An 11872-nucleotide genomic window follows, 5' to 3' on the forward strand; every position below is an offset into this window, starting at 1 on the left:
GTAACTAGAGAGCATGAAATACATTTTGTTTTTTCGTTTTTAGTTTTCAGTTTTGTGTTAAAAATAAAGAGAAATATAGTGGAACAACGACAGGTATAAAAAATGTGAAGGAAATACATTTTTCTTTGAGTTTTTAGAAGCGTACACAAGAAGAAAACATATTTAAACTCAAATCTATTTTAAACTTTTTCACCTTTAAGATTTCGTATGTATCCATTTTTATTTGTTCTTTTCTTTCACCACTTCTTCTCTATTATTCTTTTTCCTTATATATTTTTTCATATCTGCAAAAATCCCAAATTTAAAGCCAAAATAGATATCAATATGTACTGAGTTTTGATATATGCGTATGACCTGTGTTTTCCTTTTTGTTTTATTGTTTCTCATTTCCAAAGAAAGTAGTTCATAATTAAAGTGTACACGCTTGAGCTGCCTTGGTTTACATAACACATTACTTTGCAAAACTCTCCTAGGTCGAAAGTGCGCATGAAGACTCTATCTAGCAACCGCTCTAGATTAAGGTTTAACACATATTGATCACTATACTTAGATACATAATCCTAGTGTATAGTAACACTTATGTATATTGAAGAAAGTTGGAGTTTAAAGCTAATTGGTAATATGGGGAGTAGTTCAACTTCTTATAAGCCCTTACAAGATTTCTCCTTTCACTGATATGAGATTCTTTTACCTTTACATCTTCACATGACCTCTCACATATAGCGAATTTTCAAATCAAACACTTGGGCAACAAGAATTGGGTGACATGGAGTACGTGCTCTGATACCATGAAGAAAGTTGAATTCCACCATAAAACCAATTGGCAATATTAGAAATAGCTCAATCTGTTTCATTTCACGACATGTGACTCTTTTACTTTAAAATCCTCATATATAATATATATTTAATTGGTTTCTTTTGACCCAATTGGCGGGCTGAAAAAGTGTAAACAATTTCCTCACAAATTGTGGAATTTGGCTTCCTTTTATTTTTGGGTAAATTTCACTTTATCACATCATGTTTGAAATTTATTGAAATCTCATACAACCTCTTCAAAACATTTCATTTTCATACCTCAAGTACTATTTTATTTCAATATAATACATCCGTTACATTTTTCATCAATTGATCCGTTAAGAATTGATGTGGTTGTCATATTTGTATCACTTGACTGCCAAATTTATGTCATGTGACAAATTTTTTTTTTTTTTTATACTTTTAAAATATTATAATAATTTACCCTATTATTAAAAAAAGAAACGAAAAAAAAAAAAAAAAAAAAAAACCTGAAACCCAGAAACCCATTCGTCCGATCCACCTCCCTCTCCTCTACCCTCTTCAACCACCCCCCCCCCCCCCCCCCCCTCCCATCCAAAAACCCACCCCACCCCCACCTCCACCTCCACCCTTCTCTGCTCCAACGATTTGCATCTGAGGATGGCGTCGTCGGCGCAGCTCCGGCTCATGTCCGATCTCAGAACCATCATTAACCTTGCCGTTAAACAAGTCCATAAATTCTGCCCCTAAATCTACGGTTCCCACAACTCGATCCACACTTCCTGCAAATAGATCGACAACTCCTGCAACTAAATCTACAGTTCCCTCAAGATCCTCTACACCATCAAGGTCTGCGGCAAGATCTTCAACACCAACGTCCAGATGCACTGTACCCCTACCCAAGCCTGCATCAAGAGCTTCAACACCAACTCGTCGACCGTCCATGCCATACCCTACACCTAGTATATCAGCTCCTCCATCAAAGTCCTCACCTTCAATTTCCAAGCCAGCTCCTCAAATTCCTATCAAATCTAATCAGAAATGCTGAACTTTATCTGGGATTTTGCAGGGTTGCAGCGCCAGCCCTCTGTCTGATGGCAATGGAAGTTCTTCATCCTTCCCGTCGCCGAGAAGGTGAAGAACGAAGGTGAGAAGGGAGAGATGCTGCGGGCCATGGCGACCCGGCTGGATGGCGGCGACGGGCTTGGGCTGGGCCTTCTAGGCCCGGGAGTGGTGGCGGGAGGTAAGGTAGAGGGAGATGAGGAATAGGGTGATTAGAGAGGGAGTGTGTTTGATTTGGGGGTGGGGAAGATGAAGGGGAAAACTGGGTTTTTTTTTTTTTTTTTTTATTCTTTATTTTTACTTTTCTTTAATTAATTATTTAAATATTTGAAATTTTTTATTAAGTGTTTAACTATATGGCACAAATGTGGATTTCATATTTTTCACGGTATCATTTAACGGTTTACTTAATGGATTTTCTAATGAATGTATGAAATTGAAATAAAATGATAAGTAAATGTATGAATTGAAATGTTTTAAGGATGTTGTAAGGAATTGAAACTGATCCCAAATCTGAAGAGGGGGGGGAGAAATAAATATGCAATTGAAATGTTTTAATGATGTTGTAAAGAATTGAAATTGATCCCAAATCTGAAGAGAGGGGGGGTTGAAATAAATATGAAATTTAAATGTTTTAGTGATGTTGTAAGAAATTGAAATTGATCCCAAATCTGAAGAGGGGGATAGAAATAAATATGAAATTTAAATGTTTTAGTGATGTTGTAAGAAATTGAAATTGATCCCAAATCTGAAGAGGGGGGTGGTTTGGTGGAAATAAATTTACCCTTTATTTTCCTTTTTCCTTGACATTTTCGTTAAGAATGTCTCAAATTGTGTAACTTGCATGCAGTCAGCCCCCCTTTTCTTAGGAGTTTCGAAGTTGAATTCATGTTCCACTTGTAGTTCTTAACTCAATCTCTATATAAATTAAGCACAAGAAAGCTTATTCCATGCACCTTATCTTCCATCTTTCCATAGAGAGAAAGCGCTTTCGACATCATTTTTCGGTCACCATATAAAACCATATGCACGCTATGAAGTTATTGATGCTTATTCTCTTGATCATTTTCACAGCCAAATTATCCACTGATCATGTAGCTGCTGCTGCTCGACCTCTGGGCTGTACGATGAAGCCGAAGACTTTTGTTCCAAAGACGGCGTTTCTGCCACAAGCTAGAGGTTCAGTGCCACCTACTGGCCCCAATCCGTGCATTCCCTGAACGCGGCAACGGCCATTGCAACTTAATCAACAAGTGGAAGCTCATCAGAGATCATCTCAAGCACCTACTCTAAAAAAGTCACAAGCAAGCGATGAAATGTGCATAATATACATATATATATTTATATATTTATCTCTCTCTGTGTGTGTATGTATAGTTCTAAGCAGACAGACGGGGAAAAGGTTCATGCAGAGGTTATCGTGTATATTTTTGGGCTAGTGATTCACATCATTCTTTTTGCTTCTCATACCTTCTTCTCAATTTTAAGATGTCGAATCCAATAAACTGGAGAAGATCTAAAACCAAAATTAACAAGGGATGTGTGGCATGTAAAAATAGGTGTATGCTTGGCCGTGTATGTGTATTTTGGCTTTATACATGTATTTTATTGCATATATTTTTTTTGTAATTACTAATTAGCGAGTAATATTTGTAAATTAAATATGGAATATAAAGTTTTTTTTTTTGTTTTTTTGAAGGTAATGTCATTAAGCAAATAAAAAGAAGAACATCCTCATCTATTAGGAATACAATTTCAAACGCAACAAAAAGACAATACAAAAACTTACCCTACATAAACCACATCTAAAGAAATAAAAAGAAACGCTCATGTGGACAAAACCTTTCATGTTTTTTTTTATTTTTTTTTATGAACTTACAAAAGACGACACCCTTTCAGCAAAGATGCCTTGCTATGAGACATCACGACGATGTCGTCATAGTCCTTTGTTAGGCATACAAACAGGGAAACCACAACCAAAACAAACAAAAAAAATGTCAAAACATAAAATAAACTCTCCAGAAATACGATTCCTCAATCACGAAAGACCCGTTCTTAACGAACAGTAAAGATAAGCTCAAAAGGTCTAAGCCCTGGGAGCCGGACATAATAACACCGTCAAAGACACATAAGTTAGACATCGTACCATCACCTGAAGACATTGCAACGACAAGAAAACATGATTGTGAATCCCTTGAACCACTAAAACGACCACACGAAGGCAAGACTGCGTCACCCTTTGATGATCTTGTAATCATCGGTAGAAACCTTGCAACAAGTCAACTCCAACAAATGTCGAGTTTTCTCCGCATAATTCTTGCCAAGCACACAAACAACAAAGTCAACACCTTAGAATTTTGAACAACAATTGTTCCTTTAAAATTCGGGGTTGAGTAATAAATCATAACCGCTACAGTGCCGTAAGCTCTCCTCCTCAAGAAGAGAAAGTGACCACAATTACCACAAGGCTCTCCTCAACAAAGCGAGAGATCACTACCTAAAATAGGAAAAGAAAGACAATGAAGAGATGAAGAAGGGTTGCTGCCGACTCCAAAGCCACATGTTGATATCGGGGGGTAGTGACTAAACTTTAGCCGCAAGAGGAGGGAAAAAAAAAATGTCTCGCTGTCGATTATCCTCGCATGATGATTATACTTATCACCTAATTTATCGTTATTGGAAGAGTTTAAATTCGAAATTTATATAGTAGATAGACACAAATCTCAACATTTAAATTCATTCAATAACAATAAATAAAATAATATCATTTGAAGGTGATGAACAAAAATACAACTATCGAGAAATTGAGGTTATTGCATGCAAGCTGCTGCTTATCAATGGCCAATTTCCATGTAAGTCTTTGTTGTACGAAAACTCGTTGGGGACGCCGCTTTTGCTTTTTCATGGTAAATTAATATCATATTCTCTACAAATCCTCATGCAAATATTTGTGGCCCTACTTGCTAACTTGTAACCAGACAAACACCTTTAGAAAACTGAGGAATCTAACACTGTGTAAACGTTTTAAATTTAATTGCAATTCCTGTTGAAGAAATTTTTCGATGTGACAATTACGCGAACACGATATGTTGTATGTCCACCAATATTATATTACGTAAATCTATTTATACATATCCTACTATAGGCTCGTGTAGTATCAATCTTGCCTATCACCCAATATGCATGTTTTAAAGTTTTAATATATGAATATGAAATATTACGTGATCACGTGACCGTCAAATTTAAGTTTTTCGTCTTGGAGTGACATGTTTACTTGTCCTTTTTTTTAATTTTTTTATTTATTTTTTTAATTAGCATTTTATTTCTAATGGATAGTGAATTTCATATCTCATTTTTCATTATTTTTCCTATCCCATGATTATCTTTGTTTTACTTGATGGGCTGGTGGCTATTTTGGCCTTCTGGGCCATTCCCATGAAAGATTCCACAAACGTTTCACCAAAAAACAAAGGAACACAGAGGGACACATGCTGCCACAATTTTGGTGGTGAGGGTCCAAAGAAAGGAGAAATTTTTAGTTGTGATAGGAATACAAGATGTATATTACGTGTTTTAACAGTAGGAAATTTTATTTTTAAAGTTATTAATTTTTTAGCACATATATTCTAACATTTGTATATTAACACGTAATGTACCATTTCATATACCGGTTACACTAAAAAATCTCTCCAAACAAAGAGTCACATGGAGGAATACTGATACTTTTAATTTAATAAAACAATTACAAAACATCCCCAGATCTTGGAAGTTTGGCAACCCCCACTTTCCTCATGTTTGTTTAACTTTCCTGCACACTTGCACTGAGTTGGAATCCAAGTATCTGCCACAAACCCATATCAGCTTTCAGGTAATCGGATGTCTGCTATTATTCTCTGCCTGGATTTTGGAGTTTTTCTGAGCCAATTTTGTACTTCCAAAAACTTCATCAGCTTTAATTTAGCAGTAAAGTGAGGGTCTTTGTATATAATGTTTGAAGTTTTCTTAGGATCTGCTAATTGGGTAAGTCTAAATTTCTCGACTTTTTCGAGTTTTAGTTCTGTTTGTGTAACTTAAGGTTGTTTTTTTAGTTCATTTGAAGTTGGTAATTTTTGTTCGAGATATCTTATCAAAGATGTTATATTTGTGTAGAATTGATTCCCTGAGATGTGTTGAAAGTTCAGAACTTTAATTGTGATTCGGGCAGTAGATTGATCCGGTCATGAATTTTTGCGAAAAGATTGCGAATTTCTGTAGTGGGAATAAGAAATTTGAGAGCTGTGTTGTGAATTTCTGTAGTTATAGCATTTTTGTGTTGTTTGAGCTAGTTGTGGAAGGAGAAGAGAAGTTAAGATGGGTGAGAAATTTTGGGTGAATGAAGAAGACAAGGTCGTGATGGAGTCGGTACTGGGTACCGAAGCGTGCCAATTCTTGATCTCACTGGCTTCCGAAAATGTTTTGTCAGAATTGATTAGGCAGCCGGGTAAATTGGGTTTGCAGCAGGGGCCGTGCCAGCTTGTCAAAGGGTCGAATTGGAATTATTTCATTTTCTGGCAGGCTGTTAGCAAGAAATCTGGTGGATCTGCCTTGATTTGGGGTGATGGGCATTGCAGAGACACCAAGGGCGGTGGAGCTGGGGACGTGAATTCTAGTCGGGATGGTAGTTTGGAGGCAATGCAGAAGAAAGAAGAGGTGAAGAAGTGGGTGCTTGAGAAGCTCCACGCGTGTTTTGGCGGTTTGAATGGGGATATTTATGCAAGGAGGTTGGATGGGGTGTCAGATGTGGAGATGTTTCATCTCACTTCAATGTGTTATGCATTTCAACTTGATTCGATCTCACACTGCGGTCCTGGGGAGTCGTACAAGTCCGGAAAATCGATTTGGGTATCAGATGCCGGTAGTTGTTTACATCATTACCAGTCGAGGTCATTTTTAGCAAGATTGGCTGGGTTTCAGACAGTGGTGTTTGTACCGATGAATCAGGAGTTGTGGAACTCGGTTCGGTCAAATCTATTAACACTAGTGTAGAAAAGCACAGAAATGCAGAAAGAGAATAAAAGAGAGAGAGAAAGTAATTGATTACATTGATACTGAATTAATCTTTACAACTATGAGAATACAGTTTATATAGCCATCATGACTAACTTGCAGCCTAAGCTATTTAACTAACTAATTTTGATAACAACTCTAACAACCTTTGGATATTGTCAACATCCCCCCTCAATCTCAACTGGGATTGCCCAGTTTGAGATTGAAGCAGACCATCCAGCAATCAACTTCTTACAATCACAGAAATCAAGAAACACAACCTTCTTCGGCAATCGGCCTTCAATGAAGAAAGGGAACAAGAATTGCACTCCGGCAATCGGCCTTAATGGGGTTGCACACAATAACAACAAACAAAATTTTTCAAGAACGTTACTCCGGCTATCGGCCTTTAAGGAATAACACACAATATCTGAGACAGAACTTTTCACTCCGGCTATCGGCCTTATGGAGGAAACAAAATGCATTCACCACACTCTTGGCAATCGGCCTTTTTCGAGTGCACAAATCTGAACAAATCTGAAGTATACGGCTATCGGCCTTGACACTTCCAAAATTCCCAAGAAAATTCTCACTGAGACATTATCACAAACAGTTGATATGCTGGAAAGAAAATTAGTAATCTAAGACAAAACCTGAGAACTTGAATCTTGAAACCCATAACACACCACCAGTGCACAATTTGCAAACCACAAAACTATCGTAGAACAAAGAAATGATATATGAATCACCTGATCGGAGAACACCTCTTCGAACATCCACTCATCAAAGAACAACTCCTCCTTCAATCACCAAATGCCCCTTAGATAACAGATACAGAATCGCAGAAATTCACAACAGCAAGCGAAGCAGGTGCAGTCACAGCACCAAGCCAAATATACCAAATATCACAAATACAGATATGAAAATTTTTGAGATGGGCATTTCAGCAAACACTTGAACTACACAAAAAAAAAATCTAAACTTTCTTCCACACCAGAGAGCAGAGCACTGATCAAATTCGTAGACAAGCAATAACGAACAACTTAGATCGCAATTTCCCATGAAATCTTGGGCAACTCCATCAGTTGCAGGAAACCCAGAAATTAAATCCAAAGATACAAGCTTTTCATTCGCAATATTAGGAATTTCTTGAAGGTCTTCAAGATTGGTCCCAAAGACTTGGCCCAAACTCCAAATATATCACCTTGCTGAATTTTTCATTGACGCGTGGGATCGAATCAGGCAAGAACCCATTAGCCAACTGCGTTCAGATCATGCTACGACTCCAAGACCCGTTACGATTTCGAAAACCCAGATATCACTTTATTTCTGAAATCACAGACTACGCATGGAAGATGAAAAACCCAGATGTGATCTTGACTTCATTCTCTCCTTCTTCTTCCCTTATCAGCATCTCTATCAGTGAAGAAGGTTTTAGAGTTTGGACAGGGCGAAGATTTTAGCAGAGGAGAGCGAGCAGCAGCAGGGGCGGCGGCAGACATCAGCGGCACAGAAGCAGCGGAGGAGCAGCCATGGTTCTGAAGACGGAGCTCTGCCGTTTCAGCGGCGACAAGATTTACCCGGGAAAGGGAATCCGATTCATCTGCTCCGATTCCCAGGTCTTCCTCTTCGCCAATTCCAAATGCAAGAGGTACTTCCACAACCGCCTCAAGCCTTCCAAGCTCACCTGAACCGCCATGTACCGGAAGCAACACAAGAAGGACATTGCTGCTGAATCTGTGAAGAAGAAGTGCCGCTCGACTAAGAAGCCCTATTCGAGGTCCATTGTTGGTGCCACATTGGAAGTTATCCAGAACCCTTTCAGTCGATAGAGTTTTGGGAAAGAAAATTTTCTGGGAAAATGTCAGATTCCGGTGAACAAGGGGCAACAATGTCTGGGCAAGTTTCCGATTCCGATGAACAAACAGCACCAAGTTCTGCGCAATTGCCAGATTCCAGCGGAGAAGAAGCACAAGATTCTGGGGAAGCAGCACCAAATTCTGAAAGCCCAGATCCCAGCGAAGCAGCAGAAGATTCTGAGGAAAACACCGAATCCAGCGAGTCGGTACCACCAACTCCTGCGAATACACCGGCTTCCAGTGTAGGAAAAACCGCAGGGGAAAAGAATTTTGATTTCGAGGATGTAAGAGCAGCACTTGCTGAGACTATTCCGGGTTTCGTTGGACAACAAGCACACCAAGACTCTGTCTGATTTGTATCTGGTGACAAATTTTCGGATTTCGGAACACCCTCAACATCTTGTTCTCTGAGGATTCAGCCCATGCTAAGAATCAGATTCAAGAAAACCCGGAACGAAAGTATTTCTGGCATTCGAAGCAAGAAACGGAGAAAGAACCCAAGAACAATCACAGAAGCACCGAAAATCTAATGAAAATTTGGAAAGAAATTAAGCTATATACAGATGAAAACTAATAGGAAATGGAACCACCAGAATCAAGCCGAGGGCCCACTCCAACAACACCGATACTGTCCCCACTTAACCACCTGCACAATCCTCAGGTGTGGGGTTTTATCACAAAAGGCCTCGGTGTTAATTAGAGAGGGGTATTTCTATTTAAAGCACTCTTCTCTTCTCCCTCTGTCCGATGCGGGACTGGGGGTTCCAACACTCCCCCGCACGTGAGACCCCACTTATGGGTCACACGTGAATTTCCACACATCGGCAACCACGTGGAGCCATGTCGGGACTCACCCAATCACGCAGGGCCAATGGGGACCCAGCCAAACACGTGGCATCTTTGGCCTACGTAGACAATCACGCGGGGCCAATGGGGACCCACCCAATCACGTGGCAGTACGGGCCCGTCCCCTGGCTCTGATACCATATTAACACTAGTGTAGAAAAGCACAGAAATGCAGAAAGAGAATAAAAGAGAGAGAGAAAGTAATTGATTACATTGATACTGAATTAATCTTTACAACTATGAGAATACAGTTTATATAGTCATCATGACTAACTTGCAGCCTAAGCTATTTAACTAACTAATTTTGATAACAACTCTAACAACCTTTGGATATTGTCAACAAAATCAACTTCGGAAAAACAAAGTTACGTGGATATGGTCAGAAGTGCATTTGGGGAATCTAGTCCTATTCAGGCAAAGACATTTCCAATGATATTTGGACGTGAACTAAGTCTCCGGGGTCCAAAATCACAATCCGTCAACATTTCCTTCCTTTACTCCAAAAATAGAAGAAGATTTTGCATTTCCTCCAGAACCGTTTGAATTACAATCAGTAGGCACTTCAAATGGATGTCGAAGAGAGGATAGTGAAGTAAAACTGTTTCCGCAAATGAACCAAATGATGGTTGACGGTTTCAATGTTCAGACAAGAGTCTCAAGTTCGGAGCTGCTCAAGGATGAGTCCTCGGCACAAATTGATGAGCGGAAACCCGGAAAGAGAGGGAGAAAGCCTGCCAATGGGAGAGAAGAACCATTGAATCACGTGGAAGCAGAACGGCGGAGGCGTGAGAAGCCTAACCAGAGGTACTGTGCACTAAGAGCTGTTGTTCCTAACATATCGAAGATGGATAAAGCCTCTCTTCTTGGTGATGCAATTACCTATATCTCGAGGATGCAGTTGTGAGGATGAACTTCCCATTGGATTCTCACCCGGTTTCTGAAGTATTCAGAACACTTAGGGAACATAAAATTGTAGCTCAAGAGTCTAACGTTTCCATAACAGACAACGATAAGGTTATTCATACATTCTCCACTCAAACTCAAAGCGGTGATGCCGAGCAATTAAGGGAGAAGCTGGTGGCCTCTCTTTCAAAATGATCTGACTGTAAAGTTGTTTCGTAAGTTATTACCTGTATCTTTATGCATCAGCCTGATATAAACGTGAGTTTTCTTGTTGTCGAGTAACTGATGAGTGTCTTTATCTCGTGATGATTTGTTATATAACTTCAGATTCGTATTATTGTACGAGTTGTTTTGTTTATGTATGAAAAAAAGCTCGTTGTAATTTTGAACATGTTCGGAAGAACCAAAATGGATGCTATGAATTTATCTCTCTACGTCGCTATCCTTGGAAGGCTTCTGAGTTACTGTTTTACAGTTTATGCATGCATGTTTAGATGAATTGGCCAGAGCCAGCCCTTAAGTAAGGGGAGATTCCTGCACGTGACTTGGGCACGTGATGAGTGCTACACGGTGTTGTGGATATATCCTGGTTACACCCAAGTTTTCCTCGTCGTAGGATTTGCTATTTCAACTCCATAATTTGAAGGGTATTGAGTTTGACTGATAAATATATAACCCCTTTTTATAGGAATGCTGGGAACCTTTGGTCATGGCTTCTCTGCTATGACTAAATCAAAATCGAGCAATTTTCCCAAAAATTGGTCCATGGAAGGAGCCAGTGAAGGCCCACTAGGGGCAAATGCCCCAACTCAAGTTATTCGTTTGTTAAGTTGCAGACTATACATATGCGTTATACTTGAAGAAAATATATGTAACTAATATCTAACATACCTTCATACTGCATATACTCCATATCAAATATTATATGAGCAAAAGTGCTCTTGTTCTGTCATTCAAACTCAAAAACCTCTCTTCTACGTAATCATGTATGAATATTTTTATTATCACTTTGTCACTTTCCACTACTACAATGAATTTTTTGTAACATTTGAATTGTAATACATTATCATTTGAAATCATCTTTATTATCATATTGGGAATAAGCCATACTATAATAAGGTTTCCTTAGTTGATTTTCGGATTGCCCTCACTAGAAAAAATTTCTAGCTTTGTCCCTCAAACCCTAAAGTTCCATTTGGGTATCAAAGATAGGTTATGTTACAGGAGGACTTTGTTCTCAACTCTTTTTGTTGTTCTTGTTTTGTTTTCTTGTCTGCAAGTTGGAGAAATGAGGTAATTGAAGGCAGAGCAATGGGCTAAGAACCATGGTGTTGTACTTGTGTTTCAGTCCCTCCAGAGGGGTCGACCGCCCCCAACCGGGCCTAATCCTTGCACCCACA

At 39.0% G+C, this 11872-nt stretch overlaps 1 pseudogene; it reads left to right on the forward strand.

The window, feature by feature from the left end:
• The first annotated feature begins 5614 nt into the window (after positions 1-5614).
• Positions 5615-10858, forward strand: LOC137726054 (transcription factor MTB3-like; annotated as a pseudogene).
• Positions 10859-11872: the final 1014 nt, after the last annotated feature.

Source organism: Pyrus communis, chromosome 2 (genome assembly GCF_963583255.1).
Source record: "Pyrus communis chromosome 2, drPyrComm1.1, whole genome shotgun sequence".
NCBI lineage: Eukaryota > Viridiplantae > Streptophyta > Magnoliopsida > Rosales > Rosaceae > Pyrus > Pyrus communis.